The sequence below is a fragment of the Triturus cristatus genome, chromosome 3_1 (assembly GCF_964204655.1).
Source record: "Triturus cristatus chromosome 3_1, aTriCri1.1, whole genome shotgun sequence".
NCBI lineage: Eukaryota > Metazoa > Chordata > Amphibia > Caudata > Salamandridae > Triturus > Triturus cristatus.
Genome location: NC_140583.1, coordinates 826,167,636 through 826,182,724, shown reverse-complemented (window position 1 = coordinate 826,182,724; position 15,089 = coordinate 826,167,636).

Here is a 15,089-nt window from a genome sequence, read left to right as displayed (position 1 = left end):
GTGGCCCACCTTCCATGGGCTGATTTTGACTCCAGGGTCCCATACCCCAGGGCCAGGCCTTTTTTATTACTTTTATTATTTTTATCTAGGGAAAGGAGGCCATGCAGCCCCCTTCCAGGGCCGATTTCAGCTGCCCGGGAACACCCTTCCCCTGGGCCCGGCCTATCTGTAATGGGAAAGGGGTCCATGTGGCCCCCCTCTATGTGACAATTTTGGCCCCGGGGACCCCAGCCTTTTTTATTTTTTTTAATACTTTGAAGAGAGGGGGAGGGGGCGCGTGCCCTCCCCTTCCTGTGTTGATTACAGGGGACCCAATCTCCCATGGCCCGACCATGTCTACTGGGTGACCCCAGGTCATCCAGTCTCCACTGGGACTGTGGGGAAGCCTAAAGGCCTCTGCGGTCCCTGCCAGCTCCCTGCCACCTGCGGGAGCGCACATTGCTTTCAAACATATGGAGCTGCTAAACATGCAGCTCACTCTGTCTAAAAGCAATTCTACTCCACTTCCAGCAAGCTAGAGCATTTTTAATGCTCTCACTTCCTGGAAGTGGAGTGTTTGCTGTGGCTTGGAGGGAGCGGTCAAGCTCCTGTCAAGCCACAGCAAGCAGCTATGTCCTGGGGGTGGGCACCTTGGGACATAGCATGAGCCAACCCTGGGGGTGGCCATCTATGCCTCCAGGAAGGGGATCATGTGGCCTCCTCCTTTCTTGTGTGTAGGGCCCGCCTCAGGTAGCTGGCGGTCCCTGGGGCTGAGAAAGCCCTAGGAGAAGAGCCATGCAGCCTCCTCCCAATTATTCAAAAAGAATATGGCCTCAGGGAGGTGGTGCTCCCGGGGTCTGGGGGGTCCCTGAGTTCCCCCAATACATATTTATTATGGCCTGGGTAAATGGTGGTCTTGGGACTGGGGGGTCTGAGAGGCCCCCCCCATAATAATATTATAGTTCTGGGGAGGTGGTTTTCCTCAGGGCACGAGGGTCCAAGATGTCCTCCAATTTCTTTTCTGACATGTGGCACCAGAAAGGTGTTGGTCCTCGGGTCCTGGGGGTCTGAAAGCACCCCCATTTTAAAATGAAAAAGCCCCAGGGAGGTGGTGTCCCGAGGGCATTAATAAGCCCTATGAGGGGGGCCGTGTGCCCTCCTCCTTTATTAGCATTATGCCCCAGGACCTGGCCCACCCGGGAGTTGATTACTAATGAAGTACGGGACGACCGCGCTTCATTTTTAAAAAAATTCTCAGCAGGATCTGTTGATCCCATGCGGCTTCTGCTGAACATTTTATTTAAAAAATGCTTTTTTGGCTCTGCTTCCTAATATTTCCAAAAGTACTGAACGGATTTACACCAATTTACAAAAAAAGAGGCCTTTTTGGACTAACAGCTACCATTCTGCCAAATTTGGTGTAATTCCGTTAAGCAGTTTGGTTTGTAGCTGTGTCTAAAGTTCCCATGGGAATTAACATGGCAAACACATGTTTTTTGACCCCCCCTTTTTCTTGGCCCCCACTTGATAGATCACACTGAAACTTTCCATGCGCATCAAGAATTACAGCAAACATTTTTTGGTACATTTTGTGAAGATTCGTCAAATGGCACAAAAGATATAGGCATGTCGAAAAATGCTTTTCCTCAGGCAACTTCCTTGGCATACGCGTTTCAACTACTGCGAGTCTTACTCATATGCATCACATGAGTGTGTATATCTGTTTGCTCTTTTAAACGTCGCTTCAAAGATACTTAAGAAGGACTATGATGTTCAAGCATTCTGTATAAATACAAAGAAAGCAGTGGGTCTGATTTCTCAACATTTGATGTAGTTATTAATGCATTATCGATATCTTATTTACTTTCAGGGTTACCTGTTTATTTCTTTGCCCTGGATTGAGCACTACTGGAGGGGAGTCTCTAATTAGGTGTGCAAGCAGTGCCCCCGCTTTATCTGCCTCTCTGTGTGGTTTTTGGGCATGTGTGCGATAGTCCACCACCCACAGTCGTTCTAACAGGTCTGCATATTCAATACGTGCTTCCTGCAGTTTCTGGGCATCCGACGGGGATGATGTAGCTTCCCGCTCCAGTATACCCAACTGCGACTCTTTTGAGGTCTAATTCCCGGAGGATAGTTTGCCGCATCCCCAACACAGAACTAATCACAGTTCCCCTTATGACTACCTTGAATGCCTCCCATTCTATCTTTGTTGTGGAAGCAGTATTTACATTTATTGTAAAATATGTATCTATCACTGAGGTCATATGGGCGCGGAAGGCCCTGTCTTCAAGTAACACAGGGTTAAACTTCCATATCGGAACTGGTGTAGGTACTCACCCCCAGGACAGAGTTAATTCTAGGGGATTATGGTCTGATAGTATCTTCCCTAAGCATGTCGTATTAGTTATTTGTATTAACAACGTTGGGGAGCACAATATGCGATCTATACAAGTGAGTAGTGTGTTTGTTGATGAATAGAATGAATATTCTAGTGCCCGTTATTTCTGTTGCACCATGCGTCTGCTAATGTCCACCCATGCAGCTAGTGCTTTAGCTTGTCTTGTTGTTGCCACTCCAGGGATTGGTGGAGGAGATCAATCTAATTACGTTTCCAGTGCCGCATTATAATCTCCTCCCAGTATCCAGGGGTGGTTAGACCAGTCCACTAATTCTGCGCTGGCCCTCCCTAAGAAAGCATCTTGTTCAGTATTTGGAGCTTAAATGCTGCCCAGGACAATGTGAATTCCGTCTAGCTTGCCTCGTATCAGTATGTATCTGCCTTCTGTACCTATGCGCTGCTCTATCATCTCGAAGAGAACTCCAGCTATAAACCAAATGCTGCCTCAGTGCAAATACAGCGTATGTGGTATGGTACAGTTATCCCCTCCATTTTCTGTAAAGCTTACCGGCTTCCGCTGCATTGAGATGCCTTTCCTGCAAAAATACTGTCTGAGCTTTACATCTGCCTAGCTGTGCATAGATACGATGTCGTTTATATATAGTGCCCATCCCTCTAACATTCCATGTTGTAAAATTATAATGGTGTATTGATGCTATTTGCGCCATGTGTTCTTCTGGTAGTGTATCTCCCTTGTAGTCTACTATCTGGCTGTAGTGATGTGGAGTGAGAGTGAACATCCGATAGTATCCCATTCAACATAAACAACAAACATCCTGATACGAGGTCCAACCTCAGAACTGTGTTCGTCCAAACATACGTCTTCAGAGGCAACCACAAAACAACAGTATATGCATACGCTCAGGGGGACATCTGGCCCATAGTGATGATCTTTATCTGTCCCTTGGATGTACAACTGTGACTCCTATTTGGAGGGACCCCGGGACCGCTTCCAAAAACCCCATAGTAGGATATCATTTTAATTAGCAGGAAAAAGAAACAGTATCTAGGCCATCTTATCACTGCAACTGAGTTATGCAACATAACACCGCTTCCTTCTGTAGGATCAGTGGTGTTTGTACCTGGTGTCCGTTTAGAATAAGTTCAGTCCTTTGAGATATTTGCCAGGGGAGGCCTACACATTTGTGCTGCTTTGGGACATATTTATCATCCTATTATTTCTTGAGCTGTTTGTGGAGTTATTGATAGGAAGAGTGCAAGGCTGCTTTCAAAGTCCGTGTGTGTTGCTTTGTCGGAAGATGCATCCCCCATGCCAGGGGTGTCAAAGCTTCTCATCGCAGCTGCAGTTTGGGGTGCTGCTCGTCTGCTCTCAATTTTCTGCTCCAGGGTGGGCCGAGACTCTTCGTCTGGTTGTGCGCTTAGTGTGGCATTGTCTGCTTCTTTTGCAATGTGGAAAGCACGTCCAGGGCTGCCTGTGTTCCTTCAGGATTGCCAGATCTGGGAACGAACCTCAATCCAAGACCATGCAGCTTCTGCATCATCAAAGAAATAGCTTTCTCACTCTCGTATAATCTTGAGTTGCACATGAAAAAGAAGAGCATATTTCAAGTTGAGCTGTTGTAGATGTTTTTTGACCCCTTGGTATGATGCTGTTTGCCACTGTACCTGCAGGGTATAGTTGGGAACAGGGATATTCTTGAATTTTCATGTAAAATTGTTGCATTTTCTCGCACTTTCCAGAGTAAAGTGTCTCTATCTTTGTAATTGAGGATCTTGGCTATAAGTGGCCTTGGCGGTGCTCCCGACGTTCATCCCCAGTGGGGACTCTGTGTGCCCTTTTGATGCTAAAGTTATCTGTCAAGCCCTTTGTGGCCACCTCCTTCCATAACCATTGCTCAACAAAGTGCGTGGGGTTTCTCCCTTCATGTGCCTAATATCCGAATGTTATTTCTCCTTGCTTGTCCTTCTGCATCTTATCCTCAATTTTGCAGGTCTACTACTTGTTGCTGCAGTTTAGTGACCGCCTTCGATTGTTCTTTTCGCCAAGGCGTGATATCAGACAGTGCCATGGAGTGCAGCTGAACTTTTTCCGTTAATTTCTTGTGGTCAACCCGTAGTAGATTAACATCCGTGGTGCGCGTGCCCAGTTGTTGCTGCAGAACCATCCAGGATTCCCTGATTTCTCTCAGAAAATGTCAAGCTTATCAGGGGGTGTAGGGTCCAGGGCTGGGGTCACGTGTTCGTCCTCAACCAAAAGAGGGGAGTTATCCACTGAGTTGGTGTGCGTTCCCCCTGGGAGCGCCCTGATCAGTCTGCTACCCTTTAGCCTGGCCCATTTTGTATTAGAAGGTTGCTTAGCGGGGCCATAGGCAGTAATTTGGGGGGTCTCTACCGAGGTAAGCCAAGGACCATGCAGAGTAACACAGTCAATTACCCATATAAGTGCAATAGCTGAGTGGGTTCCACGCTTTTAAGATTGCTCAGAAACTGGTTGCTGTGATAATTGTGGCATCCACCGGCTCAGTCCTGCGCCCTACGTGTGCGCCTCTCTACAGCTGGTCACGTGATTTGTTGGGTGTACTCACTCATTGAAAATGTCCATCTGCACACTTGTTGTAATATGCCTGAGGCGGTTTACAATCTACCATTTGTATGTGGTGGTGTTCACTGTTCTTTACAGCATATATTCAGCATTGATTGGCGAAATATAATGGCTCAAAGAAATATGTCAAGTAAACATGTATCTAAATAACTGTGTGCATAGCTTTATCTATTTAACATTCACAAGTTTTTGAAAAACTTTTCCAAACAAAATGTACACAACTTAATCAGCAATCAACTTATATTTCATCCAAAATTGTTTAATCACAAACATTATTGTGAATTATCGTCACATTTTTGCTCATAGCAAATCATCTCGATATTTACATAGAACAAATATCAATACAAATCATGTTAATGATGATGGTTCTTCTTAAAGTGACTCCGTCCTATTCTTGTGATGCCCTATGCATTGTGGCACAAATGGTCCCTTACTCAGGGGCCTCTAGGAAAAAATGAATACATCTGGCAACATAAATTAAAATTTCACTAACCTAAAAAACTTTCAACATTACTGTGAGCCAATTGTGAAGAATCTACGCTCACCCCCATGCGTTTACACATTGCAAATACGGAATCAAAAACTGGTGCAGCTTTCCATCAATCCCTCTATAAATACATGCCATCGTAAACGATCTTTCTAGTCACCCGTGACTGCAGTATCTCTTAAGGGATCACCACTGCGACCATCACCAACATTGTGTAGCCGACATCTCCTTAGTTGTGATTCATGCCATAGCTAATAATACTCACTGTAGATCAGAGTCTTAAACACGGTCCTAGGATGAGCAAACTCCCTCCAGGGATTCTGTGAGAATATAAGTCGTCAGTATCCCTTAGTTGCTAACAAACCCAATCCCATACTGTGTCCGTACACCATCGACATACCTTACGAGATCACTGTCTCTCGAGCGTTCCATCAACAATATGAACCTAAACAGAAAACAAACCAATGCACTAAAGACCTGATGTACCAAGTAAACGTGCCTCACAGTATCCTCAAACCTACGAACTACCCGAGAGGTTGCTCGAATCCTGTCATCACTTGCAATACAACGACCTCGTCTAACGGCTTACCAACAAGCTGCGTATTACCAGTTCACGTCCATTGCTTTTTAACATGGCTCACCTCAGATGGACATCGACGACGCCCCTACAAGCCTGCTCAACTTGTTTGTTCCTATGGTGGCCATTTTAACACTATGCTCTTCTACCTAACTATGTGTCCCTCTTTGCGATAATCTAAGGGGTGGTAATACAACGTCAGTTGCCCATCTATTGGGGGTACACCTGCAAGGCAAATTTCACATATATTTCAACATATTTAACATAAATGTATGTGAAGAACAGCATTTTCATTTGTGGATATGAATAGTAAAACACTTTGTTGACTGTGAATATATTGTGCTGCCTTGTGTAATTTATGTTTGTGTGGGCAACCAGCTGAGTGTGACTCAAATGTTCTAGCTGTACGAGAAAATAACTCTAATTGGAGGCTATACCTGGCCCTCACACTGACTTCGTGTTCTCATAGAAAACAGCACATATCGAGTTTGTCATTTAATCTGAATGGTGTCATGGTATTAAATATTTTATCCACTGAAATTCCTTCTGCAACTGTATTTTACTCGGGTCTACAATCTCCTTAGGTCTCATAGTTTCCAAAATCAAGAATCGTAATTGTGCGATCTTATGTCGCTGTTCCAACCAAAGTGTGACTAAATTTGAGTTGGTGTTCTTTTTTTACGAATCATGCTCTTGTGTTTGCGCATCCTGATTTTCACCTTCCTTTCAGTTTTTTCAATGTATAGGAGACCACAAGAACATTTGATGCAGTAAATTATATTCATGGGATTGCAGTCTGACATGTGTCTAAATATCACTTTCTCTCCAGTTCTAAGATGCATAATGTTGTTGCTCACTATGATGTTATTGCAATGTATACAATTCAGACATTTCTTCATGCCTTGATGGTCTGCTGTGAGCATCTCATGTTTACTAGACAACAATTTCTTCAGGTTTCTTGTCCTTGTGTAGGTAACTAATGGTCTGGACTCAAATATGGCTTTGATGTTAGGTTCTGTTTGTAGTAACTCCCAGCATTTGAAATTACCTTTTTTGATGGTCCTAGATTCAGTTAAAAATTTGGACCAAACACAATTTGGTTCTTTTCTGATTTTATTTGCTTGCTTAGTAAGTCTTTGTGATCTATCAATTGGATGCGTTCCTCAGCATTCACCACCGTGGTTAACGGTTATCCTCTTTGGAAATATCTCTGTTTGGTTCTGGCTAGAGCTATGTCACACGTGTCTTTCTGGGAAGAAACTAATTTAGCTCTCATCATTTGCGAATATGGCAAGTTCATCAAGAGTTGTGAGGGGGTAGACAACTTTGGAGGGTAAGGCGTTGTTTGTGTCAGTTGGTTTGGTGTGTACACTTGTGTCCAGAGCAAAATTAATCTTTTCTATCCATACATCTAGAAATGGTAACTTGGACTTGCTGATCATGTGGGTGAATTTAATTCTGTCATTTCTTGTATTAAAAATTCCGATATCATCCATCAGTAATTCTTCTGAATTACGCCATATTAAAAATATGTCATCAATGTAACGGCAATAAAATGCCAGATGGTCACTCTATGCCTTGATTGAAAAAATATGGTCCTGTTCAAACTTTGACATAAAATTTTTTGCGTATACTGTGGCACCCCTAAAACCCATGGAAGTGCCACTTATTTGTAAGAAGAAATTATCCTTCCATCGGAAATAGCTGTTTTGCAAACAAAATTGCAGTAACTCTAATAAAAAAAACTTGTTTATATGAGGCTGGTTCAATAGTGCCCACTCGACTGCTTCTGTCCCTTCTTTAAGAGGAATGGATGTACACAAAGAGGTGACGTCAATAGTGCACAATAGCCACTCATTCGTTTGCTCCAAACTCACGTCGTTCAACCGTATTAGAAAGTCAGTCATATCCTATAGGTAAGAGCGCCAAGATCGCACTATCGGTTGCAGGTAAGGTTGGTTGCAAGTAAGGATCAACGTCTGTGCCTAATGGTTCGAAAAGTGATCCACATCAAGGAGTGGCAGGACTGGAAACAGGGAAGAAATCTGTCAACCTTTTCTCAAATATACCAAATGCTGAACTGCCATGTACTGTCTGCCAGTTGCACCTGTGCCTAAACCAGCCATGGCAGCTTCTTCTATTGTTTTTCCTTGATGGTGACATGACGATTTTCACTAGAAAGCCCCCCTTTCTGCTCTTCAAGACTCGAAAAAAGGCAAGGCTGTTTGAAAGAGTTTGGAAGTTATATTTTAATGGCTGATTTTTAAACTCTTACTTACAAACATTGAGCATGTTTTATGGAGAGAACTCCAGATAATCTCTCCTACTTCCAGTTTTAGATCTCTGTTGACTCTGAGCCCCCATGCCAGCCATTAGACAGATTTACTGACTCAGGCTACAGCGAGGGTAGGCATATTAACCCAAAAATGTTTTGTGAAAGATTGTGCTCCATGAATGTGGCCCACTTTTTTTTAGGTTGTCCGGGCGATTTTTGGTCCCAATCCGACCCTGCATCCAGCGCCCGAAGGAGAGAGACTTTAGAGGACCTGTAGAACGAGCACTGACATCTGTAAATGCCACACAGTAGCAACTTTAACACCTGACCAATAATTGGTTAAAAAACGTGCTAGGACAACTGTCCACAAACTCCCCTCTTGCCAGCTTTTCTGACGCTCAGGATAAAAACGTGCGTTAAAGTGCGTCAAAAAAGAGAAACTTTTCTGCGAAAACTATTGAACACCTGACTTCGGACAGAATGCGCTGGGAAACTACCAACACGCTGTAAAAATACAACAGTATTTACACGGCCTTTTTTTATGTTTCAGTTCTCCATTGCAGATGTAATTTTACTCTATTTTGCCCATTTATTATGTTTTTATTGTAAACAATTATTTCTGTGCCTACGAGTTAGTCTGAAAATGCCTCATAAAATGCAATTATAGCTTAACCTTTTTTTCCCATCATTACGGCCAGCTGAGTTGATGAAATGCACCGGAGATAATTGTTTTTTAATGTATATATTGTTTGTTCTGAAATCCAATAAAACACATCGCAGAGAGACAGAAATAGATGAATGACGAATTGGAGACATTCGGACCATGACATAATACAACTAGAAAACGATGAGCAGCCCAAACATACTATTGGTGCCTAGTAATGCTCTTTGCAAATAATTCCAAGTACAGATAAGGCAGAGATCCGTAGCCAGGATTTTTGTAGGTCTCCGTGAGAAACAGCCTCAGTTGCAGAATACTAAAAAGGCAGGCCGCAGCAGCAGGCGGTCAAAACGCCAACACTTAGGTATGAATGCCACAGAGAGAAAGGAGCAAAGGAGAAGGGAAGAAATTGCTGCTGAAAGAACATTACAGAAACAGTGACGACTTCACACGAACAGATGACAACAAACCAGGAGACTAAACAGAAAAATAAAACACTTATCCCACTTAGAGTAATATCCAAAATGGAACTGAGCGAGCGAGTGAGGCTGAATCTCATTCGGGGCGGTCACGGTGATGGAGCAAGGACTCGTATAAAAGAGACTTGCTGGGATGCAATCCTCTCATATAACTCGTAACATTTTACTAATAAAGTATTGTGTAAATTAATATGCACCACATTACATTTTAGCGAAGATGAAGCTTGCTTACGTGTTTTACTAACAAGTAACCCGAGTGAAACTTAAAATGGCTGCTAACGCAGAAAACTGTACTGCGCATGTGTCATCTACGCAGTATGACAAATCTTTTCTTGGAGGGACATTTCTGCACCTGCACAGTCACTCTAAAAATGGCCGCTTGAAAGCTCACATGCTAAGCATCTGCTTTGCTGAAATAAAAACAAGCTATTTACTAATTGCTAATGCGGGGAGAGCTTTTATAAGTAAATGGGAATAGAGTAGAAATAGGTGGTATACAGTGAAATCATTTTATTTTGAAATTAATATGTTTCTTTTTGACCTCTTATTTAGTTCGTATTTGGGCCTCCGAGTGAGACAGAAGTCCATGGCACACGTGACTTTCACGCAGGTGCAGTAATAACAAGCCGGGAAACCATGATGTCGTTTTTGAAACCCGTCAAAGGCCATCATTGTTACATGTCCTGGGAACCTGCTGGACATCCTGAATGTTGAATAGAAATGAATGTCATATGTATACTTTTGTGTGATAAAGATGTGAATACGGGTGGGCAATAAAGCTTTGGAATATGAATTAAGGGGGAGGGAACATTAAACAAAGAACCAAAGAAAATTATTAAAACATAGCATGGTGTGATGATCATCCCCCCCTTGCCTGTCCAATCAGAATAAGGAGTTTCATCAAGTTGAAACATTAATGGGTGGTACATGAGCAATTAAAGGTATAATTGAAGTAGTTTAGTTAGTTAGAACACACAAAGTGATGCTGAGATGCTGAGAGACCGGGATGCTGATCCGAGAGATGAGCGAATGCTGAAGAAGAATCGATTTGCAGACTTAGAAATTTAACCATTTAATTAGAAGAAGATCGCAGAAGAATCGAGGAGGGAAATAAGGCAAATAATTAGAAGAAGATCGAGGAAGAATCGAGGAGTAAGATAGTGCCAGAGAGAGGTGCGACGCAGGCATCGGATCTGGAAGAGGTCACCTATCCTGTCCTGAATCCTGTCCTGAAACCTGTCCTGAAGTCTTTGTCACCTGATCTATCCCAGGGGACCCTTCCAGCTTCTTGGCCTAGGGGTTGGTTTCCACACCATTCTAGGTAATTATACTTCTGTGTAGTATGTCATTGTACATCTCTCTTTATCCTCTCTTTCCAGAGTACTGCCATTGTGAAACTTCATTCTAATATTGGTGGTTGATTATTGAAATTATTGACTTTTCCTCCTCGGAGAAACGGAGCTCGTACTGCATTTTTGATTTTTGCTCGCATGAATCTAACTGGATAAAACATTTAAACTTTTCCCGAGTCTGTGGTTTTTTCAAATTAATAAGAAATATAAATCTATGCCATTTCACCATCAACTAGTTCCAACTATTAGGTCCATTGGCCAGAGGAAAGAGCCTTTTGATCAGTGAAAGATTAGTTACAATTTGACAGATAACTAATCTCATAAAAGGCATTCAATAAAAATTGCCCCCCAGCGGTAGTTACGAGCCTATGTAAACGTGTGTGTTTATGGGCCCAGGTGAGTATTAGGTGTTTGAGTATCTGAGGCTGGTAACCCGCTGGATCAACGGTAACCCCCAAGTAATATGGAAAACGCACTTTACACTTCAGTTTATAAAGAATTCTCAAGTGATTCTGTACAGACTCTTATGAAATATTCACATTTATCGAGGGCTTCCTACCGCTGCTGTTCCCTGGGATGTTCAAGGTGTCACTCCTTAAGAACTTTTTGAAAACAAAATTGAGACCTACTGTTTATTTTAAAGAAAGTCTTTCAAGCAAATTGGCTAAAAAAGGTATACTTTTTCATGTATCTATCCATCCTTCTTTCTCTACATCTTTCTTTCTTTTTTTCCATTTATCCACCTATGTAGCAATCTTTTTTCTCGCTAACCTTCTTTCTTTTTCCTACCATACATGTATCCTTTTTTCTTTTCTTTCTTCTCCTATCGATCCATCAATTATTCCTTCTTTTCTCATCCATTCATACATCCTTCCTGCCCTTAATCCTTCTTCCTTTTTTATCTATCCATCCATCCTGTTCTCAATCCTTCTTTGTTTTTTCAAACGAGCCATCCATCCTTCGTTTCTTCCTTCTCTTCATCCACCCACCCTCCTTTCCTTCCTTCCTCCAACCATCTATTCAACCATCCATTGTGCAATCCATTATTGTTCTCATTTATCTTTCTCTCCATCACCTATGCCTGTCTTCTCTTTATTCATCTATTTTTCTATCCATCCATGCTTCCATACTTCACTCTATCCAGCCACTCCTCTCTCAATTAGTCCATCCACACATCCTTCATTTCATCCATTTATTTCTCAATGTTTTTCTTTAGCCCTCTTTTCTTCTCTTCTTTCTTTTCTTGTGCTCTTCTGTACCATTTGTTCCCCCGTCTCCCACAGCTCCATTATTGTTATTTATGGTATTATGTAACATGCAACACAGTAAAAGGGCTTGGTTTCTTATTGACGCTCAATTTCCAAAAGCTGTGGGAGTTAATGAGCTGCACTGTATTTCACTTCCAGACTTTCTCTTGGTGGAAAATGTAGTCACCGTTCATTTCACAGGAGACAGTAAATGCTACCTTCCACAGCACACTCAGATCTCTTTGACGAAATGGAAAGGATCAAACCGCAACCTGTGCACAATACCCGGATGTATTAAGGGCATGACCATCACAAACAATTAGAACATGGGTACCCACAAATTTTCTCTGGGGTGAGGTGGGGCAAAATTACAGTCTGGTTTGTGTTCGAGGGCTTCTCCGGTGGGGGCAGTGTCAGTGGGCGGGCGGGGTCAGTGGGAGCAGGATTAGAGGAAAAATAAAATCACCATCTTTTCAAAACATTGCTAGATAATGCTGTATTTCGAAAGCAGATGTAACTACAAAGGTACAAGGAGGACGTTTTGATAATACAGAGAAGGAGAAAGCAGTGAAAAGAGAGGTAAAAGCAAAAAGAGCTCTCTGAAAATGGGAAGAAGAAATAAAGCAGGGAAAAAGGAAGGAAAAACAAGCAGAAAGCACTCTACAAACCTTTCTTAAATGGACCACCAAGCGATTGTGCAGACAGCGAGGAGGGAAGCTGGCTGGCCGGATCTAAGGAGGCCCCATGCTGCAGTCCTGATAGTGTTGGGGTTCTGGCAAGAGCAGGCTGCAGACCGTGTCGCAGGAGCATCAAGCAGTTCTGTGGGCTGCAAGGAGGGCCTGGTCCACGGAGGCCTCATAATGCAGTCTAAATGTCATCGCCAAGAGCAGGCTGCAGACAGCTCCAACTACGGGTGGAGATGTCATGAGCAACAAAGGAATCAAGAAGCTTTCCAAAAGGCCCCCTAAAAGTCAGCTGTGAAAGAGCAACAGCTGACTTTTAAAGGACCTTACGTGACGTCATAGAGGTGGTCAGTAAACCAAGAAGAGGACTGCTAGAGCATACATAGTGAATCTGCTATCACGCATGCTCCAGCGGCCATCTTTAGTGTTTATTGACACTCTGGGGCCGATTCCAATCTGGGTCGGAAAGCACTCCGACAGAGTCGGATCCGGAGTGTTTTCCGACCGAGCCGGACCCCTCCAGTCCGACCGAGCGAGTACGATGCGCATGTATGCTGTCGGACTCGGTGCGGTCGGACTCCCATAGAAGTCAATGGGAGCCGGTCGTACAACGCGTACATGGGCTCACATTGACTGAATGGGTACGTCTCGAACAAGTGTGCCCCCTACAGTGGGTATGCGTCGGTGCCACCCGCACCGTACATGCTCGTGTCGGGGAGACCCATAGGTCTCCCCCTGTGTTCGAGTCGTAGGACTGCGGGTGTCAGGGGGTCCGACGGGGACCCCAAAGTCCGACTCCGGGAGCTTTTGCGAGCCGGACACTCCGGCTCGCACAGGCTGTCTGACGCGTTCATCGTACTGGCTCGGTTGTAAATCGCATCCATTGCATGCCACGGTTAGCTTCCAACCGGGACGTACGGAGCGGTTCGGACCTGGAAACGACTCGGTCGGTGAATTTCATGTAGCTCGCATCGTACTTGCTCGCTCGTACAGCTGTACGAGTTGGCCGGAAAACATGCGTACGGCTCGTAGTTTTTCCGGCCGAACCCGATTCGGTGCCCGTCCGACCAAGATCGGAATCGGCCCCTCTGTGTTTTAAAACACTGGTACACTGCCTGAAAGGTCTGTGGTCCGCCTAGGAAGGCCTGCCTGGCCGGTGGCAGCCCGCTCACGGCTGTACTATGAGTAGTACGGCCCTAGATGCACCCGCATGCCACTTACTTATATTTTACATATTTGTGCCACTTGGTAACGGTAGTACTGGCATGCCTCAACTAATACTGCTAAAAAATAACATCAGACCATCCTGGTTTGTACAGTGTGACAATCAGGGGCGAACTGGGAAAATCAAACGGTCCATGGCAATTGAGTCAGACCGGATGGGGTGGAGGGGGTTGCGGGGTTGAGGGTGAGGAAATACTGCAGCTGCTTGTTGTACAGGGGTGTGATATTTCAGCACTGCTGCAAAACCGGCCCCCTGCACCAAAAACGTCTCACACTGGTCCCAAACTGGCCCCCACCCTTCCGGCCACCGGGGAAACGCCCGGTGCCCACAACGGCCTGTCCGGCCCTGGTGACAATGCTATAACAGTTAATGGTTCCCTCATTTGCCTAACTGCCCTCTCAGTGCCACACCCTTTCGTTCCAACTAGGAAATGTCGCAAACAGACATAGTAGGCGTCTATGTACTTAACACTGATTTCTATCTTCCTACTGTGGGCAAACAACATAACTGATAATATGGTACACAATTGTGTCATTTTACTTGTCTGCAAGTCATTTTACAAATTACTAGGGAATTCACATGAATTCTTGTAGTAGCGCTCTGATGCCATTGTGGCCTGGATGACTTATCTGTTAAAACCACAAAAATCATAACATAAACAGTAGAGGTGGGTGAGCCACTGAAAGCACGAGCCAAGCTTGAGCCAGATGCCTTACTCTGGATCAGCGCAAGTTCCTCTTGTACCGTCGAGCCGAAAACGAGCCAAGCGTCTATGTAGCTTCTGCCTGCCACCCACAATTTACCGTCATGCACCAAGATTGAAATACAAACATAAACCTTTTGATGTTATGAACGAGAGAAAGAAATATTAATTGAGTGGCTAAATTGTATAATGTGAATCTATTAAATCTGATATTAATCCTGGCTTCGTGCCTTGACTAAAATGTTGGATCCAAGGCAAATATTTTATTTCACTAAACCTACTTTTCCTTTGTTAACATATATGAGAGTACCTTCAAATACCTGAGCTCGGGTTGTGCACTGTACAAAAACATCTTGCGTTTGATGCAATATATATATATATATATCATATACTATAATGTTGCTGCTGCTATAACAAGAAACTTAGGAGGCACCACCGCGGTGTTGGCGGTGGTGGA